Source organism: Sus scrofa, chromosome 8, assembly GCF_054392235.1.
Source record: "Sus scrofa isolate SSC_HxYL_T2T_F1_AM1 chromosome 8, Sscrofa_HxYL_maternal_Yorkshire_Landrace_v2.0, whole genome shotgun sequence".
Taxonomy (NCBI): domain Eukaryota; kingdom Metazoa; phylum Chordata; class Mammalia; order Artiodactyla; family Suidae; genus Sus; species Sus scrofa.
Genome location: NC_139390.1, coordinates 81129520 through 81152088, shown reverse-complemented (window position 1 = coordinate 81152088; position 22569 = coordinate 81129520). Strand labels below are relative to the sequence as shown.

General features: G+C 42.7%; 1 protein-coding gene and 1 long non-coding RNA gene across 2 annotated transcripts in view; one reads left to right on the top strand and one right to left on the bottom strand.

Annotated features, from left to right (window-relative positions):
* DCHS2 (dachsous cadherin-related 2) overlaps nt 1-22569 on the bottom strand; it is a 272388-nt gene that overhangs the window by 234959 nt on the left and 14860 nt on the right. The window lies entirely within an intron of this gene.
* On the top strand, nt 630-22397 carry LOC146400897 (uncharacterized). Its single transcript, XR_014812780.1, has 2 exons — nt 630-983; nt 21190-22397. It is a non-coding gene; the product is annotated as an uncharacterized LOC146400897 (long non-coding RNA).

Sequence of the window (22569 nt, the reverse complement as noted above, 5' to 3'; positions counted from 1 at the left end):
AGCTTAACTCTCTCTCCTGTATTCACAGTTAAACACTGCGCACAAAAACCCATCAGTGCCTGAAAGGGAAAGGAAAGGAAAGTTTTTTAATGTTTAGTGTAAGATATCTTAAGATGACATGAGATTTCTGGTTTAAAAAAAAATTTGAAGAAACTTCACAGCAAGAGGAAGTTCCAGGTACATCCAGAAATCATTCTAACTAATCTGGTATATGTTTCTTAAAAAGGGAAGATTGAAACTTGTTCATGAATGTAAAATCTATTCATAATGAAGTAAGAGTTTTAAGTAGAGAAACAACACACACATACACACACACACTCCACAAACACACACACACACCCCGCCCCAGGCTGCAGAGGCAGCTACATGCCTAACAGCAGTTTTGCTCGCCCCTTACCACCCTTCTTGTAATTTTGTAGCAACTACTTGCCTTATGTCCTTCCTAGCAACTCTGCTAGCCTGTGGGCTCCAAGCATTGCTTATCAGTTTTGTGTTTGTAATCTTGTTTACTCAGCTTCTTAGATAGGAACACAGTCTGCTCCTGGAAAGGGGAGGGCCGGGCTGCTTGCCCAGGAAAAACAAGACCCAGAAGTCTGTATTGTATAAAAGCACCCAGAACAAAACCTGGTGCTCAGACTCTGGAGGCGACTCCTCTGAGCCCCCACCAGTGCTGAATAAACCTGGCTATTTCGCATCTCTCAGTGCCGCTTGTCTCTTTCCGCTGCCACAGTTTTCTGCAACAATTTCTGGCATGTTGGCATATTGGCCGGGAAGCCAACAACCAAGCTGGGCCCTTGTGCCACCGTTGTCAGGGAATTGGGGAAGGCTGAGGTCGCCGGCCCAGTGACAGGCAGATAGCACATGCCCGGCCGTTTTGCAGGATCTTAACTCTCACTTGGGCCATCCCGACCCGGCTCACACCGCTTCCCAAAGGGACTCAGAAGGAAGAAGAGAAACAGGTTCCAGGATGGGACGCCAGACTGGTAAGTGCCCTGGGGACATTTGCGCGAGTCAGAACCCGCCATACAGCAGAAGGAGAGACTGATCACTTCTCAGTGACCAAAGGGTCACTCAGGATAGGAGTTGTTTCCTTGGGATCGGGTGGTCTGTCAATTCTGGTGTGGGTGGGTGGGTGGGTGGGGGTGTGTGTGTGTGTGTGTGTGTGTGTGACTGGAGAGAATGAGAGCCCGTGATCGGGTGGTCTGTCAATTCTGGTGTGGGTGGGTGGGTGGGTGGGTGTGTGTGTGTGTGTGTGTGTGTGACTGGAGAGAATGAGAGCCCGTGCTCCACCGTCTTCAGACTACAGAGCCTCAGTGGGTCCTAAGCTGCAGTTCCGTGGTGACCTCATAAAGCTTTAAGGCTGTGCCAGGCTCTGAGGGTTCTCTTCCCTCCCTGTGAGACTGGTCTGGGTCCGGGGCTTATATGGACCAGCAACATGCCAAGAAGCACTTAAACCTCTGAGGGGGGGCGATCAGGCGGACGAAAGTGAGTGCGCCCCCTACTGTTTGTCTTTTGACATGGGCACAGGGTGGGAATTCACACAATGGGAAAATCGGCTTAGACACCCACTGTCTTAGAATGTATGGTTAAAAATTTTAAGAAAGATTCTCTGGAGATTATGGTGTAGAACTGAGTTCTGGAAATCTGAACACCCTGTACCTTAGAGTGGCCCTCGGAAGAGGTCAGATGGCCCTAGGAAGGGACCTTAGATGTGTCCAACATTCAAGCAGTATATAATGTTATAACAGGAGAGCCTGGACACCCAGACCGATTTCCGTACATCAATTAATGGTTGGAAGTTGCCCAGTTAAGGCAACCTTGGGTTCTATTCTGCATCACAAACCAAGGACAGTGCAAGGTCCTAGTAGCTCAGTCCAAAAAGAAAACTCTGCTTCGAGAAAAGGACCCGGGGAGAGTCTTGGGACTCGCCCCCTGTGCCACCTCCCTATGTGGTACCCGCCTCTCCTTTGGGAGCCGAAGCTCCCCAGCTGCCATACAGCCCACCACCTTCTGTCGCTCCTCCTCCTCCCAAAGTCCCCAAGGCAAGATTGTCCCCACAGCAGGATTCACTGGAAACAGTAGGCAGGCATCTCTGATCAGCCCAGGGAGCAGCTGCCCCAGTGCTTCAAATCCCCTTACCGGAGGCACGGGGACCAAAATGTATCGCCCCGGATTGGACCATATAAGAAGGGGGACCAGTTTTCTACGACCAGCCCTTTTCCACGACAAACTTCCTCAACTGGAAGCATCATACTCTGAAAAGCCTCAGGTGCCGACAGACCTGTTAGAATCCATTTTCCAGACACACTGCCCCACCTGGAGAGACTGTCTGCAGCTCCTTCTCAAGTTGTTAAAGAAGAGTGATGCCGAAGAATTGTAACAGGAAGCCTGGAAATGGCTCTAGACCAATGCCCCAGGGCATCAACTGGTCGTGGAAAACTGGGCCAGGCAAGGCTTCCTGGAGGAAGGGCCTCGCTGGGACTACAACACCGAAGGGGGAAGAAATAATTTGGAGAGATACCGACAGGCCCTCCTGCAGAGGGTAAAAGCTGGGGCTAAAAAGCCTACTCGCATGGCTAAGCCCCCTGAGGGGTTGCAAAAGCCGGATGAAAGCCCGGCCGACTTCTTTGAGACACTATGTGAGGCTTTTCAGATCTTCGCCCCTTATGATCCTGATGCCTCTGAGAACCAATGGATGATAAATGCTGCCTTTGTGGGACAAGCCCAATTGGACATCATAAAAAGTTACAGAAATGAGAAGGATTTGCAAGAAAAAAAATGCCACAGAATTACTAGAAATAGCCAACAAAGTTTTCATTAACCGTGACCAGGTGGCCCACCGTGATACAGAAGAGAATGAAAGAAAAAGCTGCATTTCTGGCGGCAGCCCTGTCGAAACCGGTACCTCCAGCGGGACCACCCTGTCAGTCAAGAGGCCCAAGGCCAGGAAAAAGGAGCCCCTCGGACACGATCCATGTGCCTACTGTAAAGAGAAGGGAGACTGGAAAAATGAATGCCCCAACTGTCCTAAGAGAAGGACAAAAGCGGCACCCCCACTTAGCTGGTACCAAACCAGGCCATCCATCCAGCGCGAATCTGATTGGCTGAGTCGAAGCAGAATCCAACTGGGGGGGACTAGGCTCTCTCCAACTAGGCCCCCAGGAGCCTACAGTCAGAAGTTAAGTAGGGGGCTGTCCCATAGGCTTTATGGAAGATATAAGTGCTGAACATTCGGTGGTCATGCAACCCATGGCTCCGCTCTCGGGGAGAGGAACTACCATTACCAGGGCCACAGGCACCCAAACCAGCAGGCCCTTCTGTGGTCCCCAACGGTGCCGGTTAGGAGGCCATGAACTAGTACATGAATTTCTTTACCTGCCTGACCACCCAGTTCCCTTGATGGGAAGAGAATTGTTGGCCAAGATGAGGGCTCAAATCTCCTTCTCTGCTGTTGAAACCTGGAGCTCAACCTGTAAAGCTGTGGCAGTACCCGATTCCCAGAGAAGCTCAACCTGGAATCCAGGCTCAAGTGGACAGGCTACTTGAGCATGGACTTTTTGATAAAGTGTCAGTCACCCTGGAGTACCGCTTATGCCTAGAAAGAAACTGGGGGAGTTCCCACAGTGGTGCAGTGGTTAGTGAATCCAAATAGGAACCATGAGGTTGCAGGTTCGATCCCTGGCCTTGCTGAGTGGGTTAAGGATCCGGCGTTGCCATGAGCTGTGGTGTAGGTCGCAGACACGGCTCGGATCCCTAGTTGCTGTGGCTGTGCAGTAGGCTGGCAGCTATATAGCTCCGATTGGACCCCTAGCCTGGGAACCTCCGTATGCCACGGGAGTGGCCCAAGAAATGGCAAAAAGACAAAAGAAACTGGGGACACAAGACTACCACCTGGTTCAGGACCTAAGGGCCATAAATGAGGCAACAATCATGGTGCACCCGTCAGAACCTAACCCATACACCCTGCTGGGGCGGATCCCTTCCACTGCCAAGTGGTTCACTTGCCTGGACTTAAGACAGGCCTTCTTCTGCCTCTGAGTGGTGCCTGCTGGTCAGCCCCTGTTTGCCTTTGAAAGGGAAAATCCACACACTGGGACAAAGGAGCAGCTCACTTGGACAAGACTCCCACAAGGATTCAAGAACTAGGATCTACTTTTCTCAGTGGCGCCCTGGCCTCTGACCTGGCTGAATTTCCTGGACAAAAACCAGACTGTGTCTTGCTGCAGTATGTTGACGACCTCTTGCTGCCCAGCACCACGCAGGCTCAATGCCCAGAGGGACCAAAAGCTCTCCTCTCCCTCCTAATGGAGGCTGGGTATCAAGTAAAAAGGCACAAATCTGTAAGAAACAAGTCAAGTATCTGGGATTTAACATCAGCGGGGCCAACGAATGTTAACAACTGAAAGAAAACACACTGTTTGTGCCATTCCTGTTCCTACCACCCACCAGAAGGTAACCAAGGCACTCCTGAGAGACATCATTCCCAGATTCGGAATGCCTCTGACCATCGGGTCAGACAACAGACTGGCATCTGTGGCCAAGACAGTACAGCAGGTGGCGAAAATATTACAGAGCCGATGGAAGCTGCATTCAGCCTATCGCCCTCAAAGCTCAGGGAAAGCAGAACGCATGAAACACTGGAAGCTGGTCAGTCAACACAGGCTGAAGCTTGAGGAATCGGCTGCAGGGTGATGTTTGTTGTTTGCTGTTGTTAATCTGGTCCCCCTGATCCTGTCAGGATCCATTCCAGCAGGTGCACATGCACCCTGAACATCAAGAGAGGGGAATGAAATAAGAGCTTTTAACTAGAGACTAGAGAAACACACACACACACCCCCACCCCACCCCACTGAGGAGGCAGCTACATGCCTGACAGCAGCTTGGTTGCCCATACCACCCCTCTTGTCATTTTGTATCAACTATGTGCCTTATGTCCCTGCTAGCAGCTCTGCTAGCAGTGCCCCAAGCACTGCTTATCAGTTTCATTTTTGAAATCTTGTTTACTCAGCTTCTTAGGCAGGAACACTCTCTGCTCTGCGAAGGGGGTGTAGGGGCGCTGCTTGCAAAGGAAAAGCAAGACTCAGGAGTCTGTCTTGTATAAAAGCTTCCCAGAACAAAGACGCAGTGCTCAAATTCTGGAGGTGACTCCTCTGAGCCCACACCGGTGCTGAATAAACCTGGCTATTCTGCATGTCTGAGTGCTGCTTGTCTCTTTCCACTGCCACGGTTTCTACGGGTTGAGTTTATACTATAAACTCACACATTTAACCTGAGTGTTATATAAGTAAGGAAGTATGGTCAGGCATGAGATGACACTGTGTGATCATTCCTATTAACAAAATAAGGCATATCTCAATATTTAACCTTTATAAAAACTATTTCAAGTGATTTTATTATACATATATATATATATGTATATATATATAAATATTCTGTAGCCTTTGTAGTCATTTGAACATGGCAGCCCATCTCTTAAAATTGCTGATGAATAATGAAAACATTCAAGAGAAGTATTAGCAAACTTCAAACTCTTGTAAGTTTTCAGAAACATTAGTAATTTGCACTATTTACAATAGCCAACACACAGAAACAACCTGAATCTCCGTCAACAGATGAATGGATAATGAAGATGTGATTGACAGGTAGATAGATAGATACATACAGACATACAATGTAATATTACTCAGCCATAAAAAAGAATGAAATAACGCCATTGGCAGCACTACGGATGGACTTAGAGATCATCATACTAAGCAAAGTCAGAAAGACAAATACCATATGAGATCACTTATATGTGGGAAACCTAAAATACCACACAAACGAACACATTTATGAAACAGATTCACAGCTGTAGTTGACTTGTCATTGCCAAAGGGAAGAGGAGGTGGGGGAGGGAAGGATCAGGAGTTTGATTAGCAGATGCGAACTAGTATAAAGTCCTACTGTTTAGGAGTTCCCATTGTGGTGCAGAGGAAACCAATCCACCTAGGAACCATGAGGTTGCGAGTTTGATCCCTAGCCTCGCTCAGCAGGTAAAGGATCCAGCGTTGCCTACAGGTCACAGACTAAGCTCGGATCTGGCGCTGCTGTGGCTCTGGCGTAGGCGGGTAGCTACAGCTCCGATTAGACCCCTGGCCTGGGAACCTCCATGTGCCGAGGGTGTGGCCCTAAAAAGGACAAAAGACTAAATAAATAAATAAAATTTACAAAAAAAAGTTTTTTTAAATATAGCCCTACTGTTTAGCACAGGGAATTAATTATTATTATTACACATTATCCTGTGATAAACCATAATAGAAAATATGAAAAATACATATGTATAACTGAATTACTTTGTTCTACAGCAGCAATTAGCACAACATTGTCAATCAACTATACTTCCACCAATTTCTTAAAAAGCATTAGTAATTTACCAAAAGCAAAGAGGTATAATTACTTCCAAGAATAGTACTTAGACTATTTATATGTTTCTGAACAAGTGTTTGATATTTATAGTTTGAATTATAATTCAAATGCATGATAAAAATGATACTTAAAGGTAATTTTGAAGAAACCATTTATAAAGCAAACAATCTTTTTGTAAAACAAGTGGATTTTATAAATTAAGCTTGGTTAAAATAAGGTATATCTTTACATACCTTATAAATGCTTACAGAGTGATATTCAATATCATAATCCCTGAGGTCTGATGAAATCATTCTGTTACATTTTCATGCCAAGATTACTGACTAAGTATGAAAAAATGTTGGAGATGCACGCAGGTTTAGTCACTCTGTAATAGCTGGCAGATACACATATACATTAGTCTGCATAGGTAAAGTGTGTTTTAATGCCTGAGCATCATTACTCAGAAAGCAAAAGCTCATTTGCCTGCCCTCCTATTTGGGGTCCACAGTCTTCTCTGATTAGTTGTTTCATATACAAGGATTAGTAACTGAGCAGTGCTCCAGCCTGACATTCTTGCTCAATGACAAGAGATTTTTATTACACACCCGTGTTTCATGAGCAGTAATACCATATTTTAAATGTTTTAGAATATTTCTTCAGCTCATCTAGATACAAATCATAAAACAATCAAGACTAGAATGTGCAGCAAGATTATTGGATTCATAAGGGATAATCATGTACTCTTAATACACAGAAACATTTAAGCATTTTATTTGCAAAGTTTGCCAGAATTTTCTTAGACTGTGGATGTCATCTATAGTTGCCTAGTGCAGAATATTCTCTCTCAGAATCAATCATCCTTTTGTCTGGCAAATTCTCTATGTTAACTTTCCAATTTATTCACTGGGTAATTTCCTTATGAATGTTTTCATTAAAATTCTCATCTGCCAGATAGTACAGGATTTCATTTGCTTTAAGATCATGTACTGATGGACTATCATTTTATGTTATAATAACATCCAGTTGAAAAAATAAGATTGGTCCACTCCATAATAATATTTCTTATTGCTATGGATACAATGGAGTCTCTTAAGAAGAGAAATCCTATATATTAACTCTTCCATTCAATTATTCAGATTTCTTCTCTACACACCAGGTATTTAACTCTACTAAGCCTAGACGTGATACTACTATAAACTATTCATTAACCTAGTAAATATGCACTGCCCATTACTTGCAGGCGTTGCTCTCCTAAGACTAATAAAATATGGACGATCAGTCTAGTGGATGAATGGATAGAAATGTTAAGAGAAAATCATAACACAGGATTTTAAAAGCAATAATTAAAGCAGATAAAACCCACCTACTTACTCACTGTCTACTTCAACCGGTAATTGAAATATCTACAACACAGGAGTTCCTGTTGTGGTTCAGTGGGTTAAGAACCTGACACAGTGTCGTGAGGATGCACATTCCATCCCTGGCCTTGCTCACTGGGTTAAGGATCTGCTGTTGCCACAAACTGCAACACAGGTCACAGATGCAGCTCCAATTTGACCTCTAGCCCTGGAACTTCTACATGCTGCAAATGCAGCTGTAAAAAGAAAATAAAAAGCATGTAAAAAAATATACAACATAGGATACAGAAATATATAAATTAGGGAGCTGAGACTAAGAAAAAATATAGATAAATGATAAAGAAACAGTAAAGCGAACCATTAATCGTACCGTAACTTACCAGATACTGTTCTTGGAGGTGCATGAAGGCACAACTTCTAGAGAAGAAAATTTGCCAATACTTAGCAAAATACAAGCACCCACCAAAATTATACATTATGAAAGTACACTCCGACCCATCATCCCACTGGAGAGATTTATCTTACAGTTACATTTCACAAATACAGAGGGATATATGAAAAGTTTGCTCATTGCAGCACTGTTTGTTTGTTGTTCGTTTGTTTGTTTGTTTTGTTTTGTTTCCATTCCAAAAGCATATGGAAATTCCCAGGCTAGGGGTCAGATTGGAGCTCCAGCTGCCAGCCTACACCACAGCCACAGCAACATGGGCTCTGAGCTGCATCTGCGACCTACACCACAGCTCACAGAAACACCAGATCCTTAACCCACTGAGTGAGGCCAGGGATCAAACCCGCATCCACATGGATACCAGCTGGGTGCATTAACCACTGAGACACATGGGAACTCCTGCAGCACTGTTTGTAGTAACAAAAGTTTAAGAACCCTAGAGTCCATCAATGAAGGCCGGTTAAATAGCATACACACTGCTACTCAGGAAAAAGCCTGCCTACTCTAAAATGGGGAGAGAAAGCTCTCTGGAAAAATCTCCCAACTTTAGGTAAAGAAAGCATTATGTAGAAGAATATAGGTGCCACCTGCACACACGCACATACACGGCTCTTGGTAAAGGAGAGGGAAAGGGAACTAATATAAGCTCATATTTACTCACATCTGCTTAAAGAAACACTAGAAAGACTCATGAGAAACTAGCACAGGAGGTTGCCCATAAGGGTCGGAGATGAATGGTGAGTTGGGCAGATGCATTAATGGTAGAAAACATTTTCGGAGTTCCCATCGTGCCACAGTGGAAACGAATCTGACTAAGAACCATGAGGTTGCAGGTTCGATCCCTGGCCTCACTTAGTGGGTTAAGGATCTGGCATTACTGTGAGCTGTGGTGTAGGTCACACATGCAGTTCGGATCTGGCATTGCTGTGGCTGTGGTGTAGGCTGGCAGCTGTAGCTTCGATTGGACCCCTAGCCTGGTAACCTCCATATACTGCAGATGCAGCCCTAAAAAGACAAAGACCAAAAAAAAAAAAGGTAGAAAACTTTACTTAGGGACATTATAAATATATTCTTATTTAAATAAATTTTTATAAATGCATATTATACATTACTGTTTAATTGCTAAAGGAAAGCTGCAAAATTAGCTCTGCACTTCCTCTATGTTGAATCAAATGGAGAAGTTGTACTGTTACAAAAATTAGAGATAATTCAAAACCAAACTTAGGATTAGCCAAGGGAGAAATGTGGGGAGGGATGGACTGGGAGGGTGGGATTGGCATGTACACCACTCTATACAAAACTGGTCAGTAACAAGGACCTACTATATAGCTCGGGAAAATCTAGTCAATACTCTGTGATAGCCTAAATGGGGAAAGAATCTGAAAAGGGATAGATAGATAAATAGATAGATAGATAGATAGATAGATAGATAGATAGATGATAGATAGATAGATAGATAGATAGATAGATAGATGATAGATAGATAGATGTATATACATGGCTGATGACTTTGCTGTACACCTGAAACTAACACAACATTGTTGGTCATCTGTATGCCAATGAAATTCATTTCAGAAAAGAACCAGGGATAAGGTTAAAAACGTTCTTACCTGTTTCCCCAATATCGAGACCCAAAAGGAGTTTCGTTACTGTATACTCAGTAACTGGACAGTCTGTGATCTAGAGAATGACAATCTCACCAACATCTTTTAAATACAAACTCAAGAGGGCTTCACATCATACCCCTGTTGACAGCTCTCCAATACCCTATAACAACAAGGTCCTACTGGAGAGCCCAGGGTTCAATATCCTGTGATAACAGAAAGTAATAGTTTACAAAAGAATGTGTGTATATGTGTGTGTGTGTGTGTGTGTGTGTGTGTGTGTGTGTGTGTATATACGTGTGTATACGTGTGTATGCAAATATGTGTATGTGTATATATGTGTGTATGTATATATACGTGTGTGTGTATATATATGAATCACTTTGCCATACAGCAGAAACAACACTGTAGGTTAACTATACTTAAATTTAAAAAAAACCTCTCCAATACCCTTGCATGTAATCAAAATAAATCTAAACATTTTACCACGGTCTGCAACACCCCAGGGCACCTGGCCCCTACCTGTGTTCCCCTTGCTTATGGAGCTCCAACCACATTGGTCTTCCTTCTGGCCCCTGACCATAATAAGCTTCTACCTGACTCAGAGCCTTTGTACTTACTGTTCCTTTCTGCCTTCGAGTCTATTCCCATGAGTAGTAGGAGCATGTCTGTCCCCTTCTCATCATTCAGTCTCAGCTCCTGAGAAGGTTTCTCATTCTACTCTCACTAAAGCAGCACCATGTTGGCCCAGCCACCTTACAGTCCATTATATGCTTTATATTCTTTACGGCACTTAGTATGGTCTGCTATTTTACTTTTTATTATTTTCATCTTCTGTCTTCTCCCACAAGAAAATGACCCCTGAAATGGTTCACTTTGGTATCTTGTATTTTTGGTGCTTAGAACAGGGCTTGGAACACAGTAGGTGGCGAATAACTATTAGTTGAATGAATGAGTGAATGAAAACGAATGGGCAATTGAGAAAGAATGAAAGACAGAAGGAAGGGAACTGCAGAGGGAAGACAGGGTGGGAGAAGAGAGAGAAAGGAATTTCTTAATATTCAACGACAGCCAGACTTCTTTGGCTAATAGTAAGATTTGTCAGCTAACTATGATTTTAGCTCACATAAGATTCTGAGACACTACCAGCTTATATACACTATTTTCAACTAATGTTAGTTAAGACCCAAAGTTTTGTTGCCACGGTACACACAGCCACTCATCTCACAAGCTGTTTAGCTCAAGAAAACTCATATTGGAAAAGTCCTAAAAGTTTCACCAGCACCTGCATTTAGGTCAGATGTATGAGTTATAAATTATATAAAATTTATAAATTAAAATGCATCATTTCTTAAGTATCCTTCCCCCTCTCCCCCCGAAAATTACTACAACAGGACTAAGGATTCTAAAAGGAGATTTTCTCACTGCACATTTCCACTGCAATATTTGGTCAAAGTTAATTACAGGCCTCGTTTCATAAAGCCTTTGGACTTGGACAACCACACCCAGAAATCAGAAGTCGCCTGAAAAAGGGTCTACTGGATTACTGGTTTTCTGCACCTGTGCAAAAGATGTAATCTAACATCAAAATTTACCTTCTACGATAACAGGACTCATCATGATAGTCATTTTGAAAAGTACAGAAATATCAAATCACTGTTATGCACCAGAAATTAAAGTAATATTATGGATCAATTATACTTCAAAAATAAACAAACAGGAGTTCCCATCATGGCCCAGGGGAAGTGAATCCAACTGGTATCCATGAGGATGCAGGTTCGATCCCTGGCTTCGCTCAGTGGGTTAAGGATCCAGCATTGCCATGAGCTGTGGTGTGGGTTGCAGATGCAGCTTGGATCCCGCATTGCTGTGGCTGTGGTGTCGGCTGGCAGCTACAGCTCCGATTCAGCTCCTAGCCTGGGAACCTCCATATACCACGGGTGCAGCCCTGAAAAAAGCAAAAAATAAACAATCTCATAGAAAAAGAGACCATATCTGGAGTTACCAAAAGTGAGGGTGGGGAAAGGAGGGAATGGATGAAGGGAATTAAAAAGTACAGATGTCCCATTACAGAATAAATAAGTCCACATGACTAATACAATTAACATGACTAAGATCATACAATTAATAAGTATAATTAGTGAACACTGCTAAATGTTATATGTGAAAGTTAAGAGAATAAACCCTAAGAGTTCTCATCACAAGGGACATTTTTTGGCTTTCTTTAATTTTGTATCTATATGAGATGATGGATGTTCTCTATACTTATTGTAATAATCATTTCATGATGGATATAAGTCAAATCTGTATGTGACACACTTTAAACATATACAGTGCTGTGTATCAATTATATCTCAATAAAACTGGAAGGAAAAAAGTTTCCTTTCTTTCAGCCATTTCACAGTGGTTGAAAGAGAAGAAGCCTACAAATGGTTTCTATTATTGGCCCGGAATTAAGCAGCATTTATGTATATATGTTCACATGTGCTCGCTGGATTTTATAACCGTCACCATGTGGCTTCAGGACACACTGACTTACTTCAGGTTACACATTAAAAATGATTCAATGTCACAGTGTCTCTGACAACCCAGTTTTGTATCAAAATCACGCCACAATCTACACAATGTGTAAAACTACTCATGCAAAGATGACTTCCCATTTTTTGCATCCGTTAAGGCACATGTGTTTTATTTATTCCAGCATAGATCTGAAATAAATTATGTTTAAAAAATATGTTCCTGATAATACTCTTTTCATATCACAGCATGAGGATAAGTGGTGTGAAAGCCTTCCCCCTTTTGATCAGACTATGCTTCCCTTTATTTTTCAAGGTCAGCTATAAAAATAGTTATGTTTCTAATTGAGTTAGAAATGATTTCTCTTAGTACCTTACTGGCTGTCCTCAATCCCAGACGATATTTGCTTTTCAGTTAATAAATCCTGGGGCAAACTTAAGATCCACTGACCCTTCTAAGACACATCTGCAGAATCCTAAGGGGACGACTGTCTCAGGGAGCAAACATCTCTGCCGTGACCAGAACCAAAGCCTTGCTAAGGTCACGTGCATAGCATTTGTTCCGTGTCTTTTCCATTGTCTAAACTTTAGAGAACGCTTTAGAGTCTGTGATTGAACTTTTCCCTGGATGTGGAATTCTCATTAATGCAAATCTATGATAAACCTTCACAAAAGGTATGGGGGGGGGGAGAAAAAGCAGAAACGGAGACTAGAAATGCCCACAGCCCAGACTGTGAAGGTGACACACACATTTCGGTAGGTGACTGGAACACGGCTGGGGCTTTGAGACTGAAAAATGTAATCGTGTCTTATTTTAACCATGATCCCACTGAGGATTCCACTACAGATATTGTATGTCTTCTGTTCTGAGAGTCTCTGGCAAAAACAACTTGCTATTTAAAGTCCAGCTTTGGGCAAAGAGGGTGGTTTGGACCGTACAGAGTTATTAACATGACAGCAAAGCTACAGGACATGAAACCACAAAGCAGCTCTCTGGCCAAGTGTCAACAGGGTTACACACATGTAAATAATCCATGGTTTTAAGCCCTTTTCTCTTCTATGCTTTATCCCCTTGACAATGATCATAATAATGCTCAGTACTGAGATTTCTTCCAAGTCTAACATTGGTGATTACAAGACAGTATGACAGCAATCTTGGTACTCATTACTGATTTCTCAATGTCACCATTATAAAAGCATCCGAGACAGAAGCTCTGTCATGTTCTTAATGACAAATGAGACTAGTGTCAGCACATCAACCCACCCCGATCTTAACCAAGCAGGTAACTCTAAAGTTAAACTGGCGTTAAGGGAGCACACAGGCAAATCCCATTCCTCCAACTGCTTCAGTGAGCATCACTGTGGAGTCTCACCCAAGGAGCTGCCTCTCCCACAGCCGTGACCCTGCCTCAGTGGCAGCCCCAGGACTCAATTCAGGAGTATCTGAAGGGCTCCTCCAGCCCAGTGCTCCCCATACAGGAGGGAGGCTGAGGTCAAGGCTGCATCTGCATCCTGGTTTACCTTCTGCTCATCCTGCCTCCCCCACTCCCCTCCAGGGGGCTTTCCCAGTAATCTTCCTCTATGCAAATTTCCATCTCAGCAACTGTTTCCAGGGAGCTGGACCCCTCTGCCACCCACTAGCTGGGGAACTTTAGATAAGATACCTAGCCTCTCTACCTGCTAAGTGGCCTCATCCACAAGATGGAGATACCAGGAGTGCCTTCCGTGCAGGATGTTGTGAGAATGAAACTAACCAATTCACCCAAATCTCCTAGGACAGTGCCCCCTAGAGTCAGGATTCAATAAATGTTTATTATGAGCAATTATTATGAGCATATTTTATTCTGTGGGAAAACCATTCATTAGGAAATGAATGAATTTTCATATTAAATTGTATTTTTTCAGCTTTCCCTAAGTTATAAATCAGTAGAGCAATGAGGTTAAAAGCATTAAGTTACAGTTTACATTATTTCGGATGTTAATTATATTAAAATGAATATGCTAAACTTCCTAAAAATTTTATTGAAGTATAGTTGACTTACAGTGTTGTGTTAATTTCTGCTGTACCACAAAGTAAGTAATACTTTTTAAAATCACTATCATAGCATTACAATTTCCAGGTATTTTTCAGGAAAGGCATGAAACCATGTTTATATTCCCTATAAACATCAAAGGAATGGAGTTCCCTGGTGGCCTAGCAGGTTCGGGTTCCAGCATTGTTACTGTTGGCACAGGTTCTATCCTTGGCCAGGTAACTTCCATGTACCATGGGCATAGGCAAAAATCTTTTTAAATAAAAAGAATGAATGGACTTGACCCTTTCTGTACACTCATATACTTCTAGTTTACCACATCAAAGCCAACAAATCAAAAAGGAGAAAAACTGCAATTTAAACTGAGGTCCTGATAGTTGAGAGTAACTGTGGACATTACATATCAATGCCTGACACTATGGAGTTCTGTCAAATTAACCCTTGGAGAGTGATATAAAATCAAAGGTAGATTCAGAGAACTGTAAAGCTGAAGTCTTAAAGGAAATAAATGAGCCACACTTTTTGCATTTTTATGCAGTGATAACAATTTTTTCAGGATTGGGATGTACCATTTACGGCCATGCCCAATCTCATTATCTGCTAAGACAAGATGTATAAATCCTAGAAAATAAGTGTAAATAAGGAAAATTAATCTTGCCAACATAAGACTTGAACTCTATTTTCCCTTTTGCAGTCAGTATTTCCTTTTTTTTTTCTTTTGTCTTTTGTCTTTTGTCTTTTTAGGGTCACCATGGCAAATGGAGGTTCCCAGGCTAGGGGGTCTAATCAGAGCTGTTTGCTGCCGACCTACACCACAGCCACAGCCACACCAGATCCGAGCCACATCTGCAACCCACACCACAGCTCACAGCAACGCCAGATCCTTAACCCACTGAGCGAGGCCAGGGATGGAACCCGAAACCTCCTGGTTCCCAGTCGGATTCATTTCCGCTGCGCCACGACGGGAACTCCCAATACTTCCTTTATTGCTCTGTGACAGGATATCACCCAGTTTGGTAAGAATCACTCTTAAGAATGATGTGTGTATGCTTTCTCCTCACCGCCTCCCACTGAGCACATAACTATTAATAAGTCAGCTCATATTCTGCTTAACAGAATTGGAAAAGTGCTTCACAACATTGGCATGCCTCCAAAGAAGAGGAAGAGATGCTTAATAAAACTGCTGTCTTTTTTTACGGTCTGAACCGTTTTGTTCAAATTATTACTCAAGGTCGAGAAGAGACAGAATAAACTCAAAAGTTAAAACATTGCTATAGTCTCAAATATGCTACCCCATTTCCTTGGATAACAATGAGAGAGAGATAGGCCTTTTAAAGACAGGTTAGAGGACTAAATAGCCCATTGTTAACCTGAGATGTTTAAGAAACTAAAAGACTAGAAATGTCTGCACTAAGATGCGAAATTCATGGCTTCAGATTCTGATGGATCTGAAAGGAGGCACTGACAGAGACCATTTTTTTTTTTTTTTTTTTTCATGAAAGGAGAACTGTCTGGCACTGAATTGCAACATTAAAAAGGATATTAAGGGTCTGGCCCAGTTACGATGTTTACAGTGGGGGTTTCAGGGGCAGCACTGTTTTTCAGGAAGCAGTAAGAATGCTGTAGGCAAGGCCCTATTCCTGAAATAGTCAACACTCATTTAAGTTAAATACCATTCAGGTCACTCCATCTTTATCACTGAACAAATTCTACTGTTATTATGCACCAGGCATCTGAGTAAGCACTTAGCACTTAGCAAGATGGATAAGGTCTCTGCCAGCATCTTCTGAACCTAGAATGAGCAGGGAAGCAGATGCTACACAGCTTACCCATGTGAGCCATGCTACAAAAGAGGTATACTGCATAATGCATCCAATCTAATCTAGGGGTGTTTATGAGACTTAATTAACAGGAGTAAAATGGGAAGCTTAGATGGTTAAGGAGGTCTTCCTCAATCTGGGACTTCAAGGCTTCTCCAAGGAGATTAAGACTGAATTGCCAGACCCTTATCACCTACCTGTCTCACTGTAATAGTTACAATATTCCTAAGGACCTCCCCACCCCAGCAACCTCGCCTGCTCCTTCCTGCCCCCTACTAGGAAAGGTATGCAGCCCACTTCTTACCACGCCCCTAGAGGGGCAACATATGCCCCCAACCAACCAGCAAGCATAACCAAAGACCCCATCCTTCCCCAACCAACCAGCAAGTGTATCAGAAGATCCCATTCTTCCACAACCAACCAGTAGGTGTATCAGAAGACCCCATCATTCCCCAACCCATCAGCAGGTCGAGAGATATATAGCAAGACACTCCTCGTACTCCTTTGTCCTTTGGGCTATAAAAACAGACACGACTATGCGCCCAGAGTCAGTTCTCCCTGATTATCAGGAAGCTGGCCCACCATGTTAACAGTGTCTCTTGCCTAATAAACTTGTCTCTTCTTTTTTTTTTTTAGGGCCACACCTGCAGTATATGGAGGTTTCCAGGCTAGGGGTCAAATCAGAGCTACAGCTGCCAACCTATGCCACATCCACAGCAACTCAGAATCTCAGCTGCATCTGCGACCTACACCACAGCTCATGGCAACCCTGGATCCTTAATTGCTAACCTTGATTACCAGCAGCAGTAATTAATCCATGAAACGCTGAATCAGTAAACTTTGAAGCCACATACATTAGCATCCATTCAATCATAATCTAATATATTATAAATAGAGAAAAATTCTACAGGCTCTTATATTCAAAGGGCTCTTACTATTAAGTCTTAATCACTTGAATGTCATTGAAATTGATAGAAATTTGAATTTAAGGAAAAAGTGGGAGTGATGCTTCTGGTATGGCTGAGCACACACTCACAAAAACCTACCCTCCTGCAAGTAACAATTGTAAACTCTGAACAAAACAGAAAAAAAACAATCTGAAAGCTCTCAGGATTAAATAAAAAGAGTAGGATTTTTCACAGGGGTCAAAAATTGGAAGAATGGGCTGACATGGAGTGGGTTTTCCATTTTTTAAGTTTAATTTATTCTGATTTTTGAGCCTGTTGCCTAAGGACAGGTCAAGTCATCATTCAGGAAGGCTAAAGCCCCAGTACAAACACACAGTCTTCCTGGACTGAAGAATCTTAAGACAGAGGGCAGGGTAACCACAGCCTTTAGAAAATGAGAGGGAAATCCCAGATAGGGAAAAGACTTTTGGGCAAGCCCTAAATTCTGTATAAACCCTACCCAAATCTCTAACTGATGACACGCGTGTGGGGCATGTTGCAAAAAGCCAGTTCAGAAAACTGGACTGAAGTGAACTGAGATTTGCACTGGCACCCAAAACTCAAGAGTCATGAGTTTGAATCCAACCAAGTTAATTGCCTGCAAAAACAAAAATGTCAACACAATTCAGGAGAACATAACAGGGAGTTTGCATTGTGGCGCAGTGGGTTAAGAACCTGACGAGTACCCATGAGGATTCAGGTTCCATCCGTGGCCTCACTCAGTGGGTTAAGGATCTGGCATTGCCATGAGCTGTGGTGTAGGTTGCAGACACAAGTCAGATCCTGCATTGCTGTGGCTGTGGCATAGGCCGGCAGCTGCAGCTCGGAGTTAACCCCTAGCCTGGAAACTTCCATATGCCGTGGGTGTGGCCCTAAAAAGACCAAAAATAAATAAATAAATAAATAAATAAATAAATAAATAAATAAAATACACTAAAATTCAAAATTCAAGATGAACTTCTTACATTCATTTTGTGGTCATGGACGTATGTCATAATACACACAGAATCTACATGTTTAATGCAAGTAAGCCAATTTTCTGGAGTACATTAATTAATTTGTAAAGGTCAAATGTTAATTAATCACTTGCCCTTCCTGTCGCCTCTCTTCTTTGTGCCGGACACTGAGAGACGATGGAAGCGGAACAGACGTGAGCAGGGCAATTAGATTCTACACCAGAAAAATAGCACATGAAAGTTCTTGTAAGATGAGTCCAGGAAATAAAGTATCTGCCAGCTCTGAAATATGGTGTGCTTGTTTATGCATAATATAACAGAATGGCCTTTGTATTATTTTTAACAGTTCAGTACTTAAAATAATCCATACTTCAAAGGAACGTAAACAGGGCATACGCTTAGATGGCTCTTTTCCCCATGACTGGGTTCTTTTATAACAGACATTCTTAAAACCGAGACAAGTCAACCTCTACATAAACAATAACTTCCTCTGTGCATCCAAATATAGAAATCAAGAGAAGTACACAACATGTGAAGTTTCTAACTAGACAATTGTTGAAAATCAGAGAGTATTTAAGTCCATTTATGCTAAGCCAAGAAATAACATTTAATCTCTTGAAAACATATCCATAACACTGGTCATTTCTACACAGTTCATTTAAATGAAGAACAAAAGAATGTTAAGAATAATCTGAACAAAAGAGCTTTTAAATATAGAGGACAATCTCTTAGAGTGAAGAGAATTTTTTTTTTCGAACAGAATTTTTGAACTGTCAGTAATCAAACTGAGATGAGATGAGAAAGTGCCTCAAGTTCTGTTTTGTTCTTTTCTCTTTCCTACCCTTGTGGAGTTTTTGTTATTTTTTTTTTTATTAAAGTGTAGTTGATTTACAATGTTGGGTCAATTTCTGCTGTACAGCAAAGTCACCCAATCATACACACACAGATTCTTTGTCTCGTACCATCTTCCATCATATTCTATCCCAAGAGACGATAAGAGTTCCCTGTGCTGTACAGTCGGACCTCACTGCTTAACCATGCTAAATGGAAGAGTTTGCATCTACTAATCCCACACACTCTTTACTACAAGTCTTTCTTGCTTTTTGCCACAAAACATTCCTTAGAAGCATCAAGTGGCTGGTATTTTCTGGCCTGAAGATTCAGTATGAAGAAAAACCAACAATGTCATCCCCCCAAAATTCAACAGTTAAGAATCACTATCATCCTTTAAAAGAGAAAACATAGATTCTAATTTCTGTAAAGTGAACATAAACCAATAACTTATGATTATTTGAAGGATCTCCAATACGACTGAAAAAAGTTTTACCTTAATACTATAATTACATAATTATAATTATAATAATACAGTATTGCACCATTTTATGAGGGACTTGAGCATCTGAGGATTTCTGTGTCTGTGGGGGGTCCTAGACCCAATACTCCAGGAACACCAAGGAATGACTACATTTAAACTCTAGGTTTCCTTTTTTGATCTGCCAAAGAATTTCCAAGGAATGATTTGTTCAGCTTTCCTAAAGGAGGTATCAAAAACATTTACTTGATATCTTTTTTCCCATCGTTGTATTTGATTAGTGACTCTCACTTGGCTCCTCAGGGTCTGTTTTTTGGGGGTTTCTAGAGGGCCACACCTGCGGCATATGGAAGTTCCCAGCGTAGGGGTCAAATCAGAACTACAGCTGCCAGCCTACACCACAGCCACAGCAACACCAGATCCCAGCCGCATCTTCGACCTACACCACAGCTCATGGCAATGCCAGATCCTTAACCACTGAGTGGGACCAGGAATCCAACCTGCATCCTCATGGTTGCTAGTCAGATTTGTTTCCACTGAGCCAGGACTCATGGTTGCTAGTCAGATTTGTTTCCAGCTCTTCGGTTTAATCAAAACCCAAGTAAGGGAGTTCCTGTCGTGGCACAGTGGTTAACGAATCTGACTAAGAACCATGAGGTTGCAGGTTTGATCCTTGGCCTTGCTCAGCGGGTTAAGGATCCGGCGTTGCCATGAGCTGTGGTGTAGGTTGCAGACAAGGCTCGGATCCCGAGTTGCTGTGGCTGTGGTGTAGGCTGGCGGCTACAGCTGCAATTCGACCCCTAGCCTGGGAACCTCCATATGCCATGGGAGTGGCCCTAGAAAAGGCAAAAAGACAAAAAGACCAAAAAACAAAAAAAACAAAAAACAAAAAAAAAAACCCAAGTGAGGACACACATAATGATCAAGTTTCCTGCAAGTTTACTAGGCAGCAGGCATCGCTCTAAGCCCTGGGTATGTATCATCTCAGTTAATCCCCACGTTGCCCTGTGAGGTTGATCCTATTATCATCATCCCTATTTCATGGATGAGAAAATTGAGGCTAACAAAGGTTTAGGAACTCACTCAAGGCCAAGTTACTAAGTGACAGAGCTGAAACTTAGACCCTGTTCTGTCTGGCTCCAAGGTACAAGCTTTTATCCACTGGGCCACTCTTCTCAGTCCTCAGACATCTGGAAATAAATGGTAAACCCTGAAATGAAGTTAACAGCGTGGGCTTTTTAAAAGCAAATTCAGGAGTTCCTGCCATGGCTCAGCGGAAAGGAATCTGACTAGTGTCCATGAAGATGCAGGTTCAATCCCCAGCCTTGCTCTGTGGGTTAAGGATCCGGCATTGCTGTGAGCTGTGGTGTAGGTTGCAGATGCAGCTGGGATCTGGTGTTGCTGTGGCTGGGGTGTAGGCCAGCAGCTATAACTCCAATTCAACCCCTAGCCTGGGAACCTCCATATACCACTGGTGCAGCCCTAAAAAGACAAAAAAAAAATTTAAAAACATAAAATAAAAAATTAATAAATAAAAGAAAATTCAAAACATAATTGCTAAGAGAGAAAGATACAGAGTCCTCTGCACATACACAGCAGGGTTAAGTGGCCCCGAAGCCACACAGTATGAAGGTAAAAGCTGCAAGATCGAAGGATAATAAAGATTAAGACATTTTTATCTGTTCACTACAATATTCTATCTTCTCTTCTCACATGAAAGACACTAGTTAATGACATTCATCAACTACAGGAGATAATATTAAGAAATGGGCAATAATAAATTCAACATGTCCTTTCTTATACTTCAGCAGCTACGTTTTCTTCTTGACAACTTCTTGACAGTAACTATGCGGAAGAAGGCCACTCTTTCTCCAGAGGTCCTTAATCCACCATCAAGGGACAGCAGCCATTGAACAAGACAACAGCATGGATTTCAGAACCCTTCTTAAAGTGCGAAAGGGCTCTTAACATATGGCCAGGACTGGGCAGAAAGGGGCCAACACGTAGCAGACTCAACCATGACGGGGCATTGAGGAAGGACGTTGAGCAGCCGGAGGCAAGATGCCCACAGACTTGATCTGTAAATAGAGCGAGCAATGCGAGAGGAATAGCATGTGCTAAAGACAAGAGAAATGTAGAGAGGCTGGGATGAAAGACAAGAAGAGAATGGGGGTAATTGAGAAGCCGTGTCAGAAAAGATGGGAGAGGTGAAACGAAGGCCACAAATGAACCGGTTTGATGTGGACACTGGAGAATCACTTGGTCCTTGGGCACAAATGCAGAAAAGTCTGATGATGGGAGGCAAAAACACAGGCACGTTTCTGCCTTCTGGACTCTACTGAGTAAGGGGCACGATGACCCATAAAAAGGAAAGGAAGTAAAACCTGATGATTAAAGAAAGGGCAGTCCTGGCAGAGAGACTAAGGCAAATGCAACAAAATTGCTCAGCAGTGTTGATGGTCCAGCTGATACCACGCACTCAGAACCACTCCTCCTTTGGAATTCCCCCTGCTTGCTCTGCAGGACAAGTGTTGGGGCAGGGGGTGGAAGGGCATATAAGCTAAACTGACCCGCTGTCAGTAATATGCGTACAGATATGGGACAGCAAGTGTTCTTTAGTGCACTCAAAACTCCCAGCTAGACAGAAAAGGAACTAAAGCAAGGAGGGGATGGACATGTAGGGAGAGGAAAGAAAGAAAAGGAGCCTAGGAAAAAAATATAGTTTCAAAAAATAACTGTCGGCGTTCCCATCATGGCTCAGCGGAAACGAATCCGACTAGGAACCATGAAGTTGCGGGTTTGATCCCTGGCCTCTCTCAGTGGGTTAAGGATCCAGCGTTGCCGTGAGCTGTGGTGTAGGTTGCAGACGCCACTAGGATCCCAAGTTGTTATGGTTCTGGCGTAGGCCGGTGGCCACAGCTCCGATTGGACCCCTAGCCTGGGAACCTCCATATGCCGCAGGTGCAGCCCTAAAAAGTAAAAAATAAAAATAAAAAAATAAAACGCTGCTAAGATAGCTTTTTGTGAACTACTGGACATTAATTCATCCTCAACATATCAAACGCTCAACTATTTGAGCAATTCCACCTGCTTTCCCCCACTCCCCTGGGAAAACTCAATCCCTGGCCTCACTCAGTGGGTCAGGGATCCAGCATTGCTGTGAGCTCTGGTGTGGTTCAAAGAGGGCT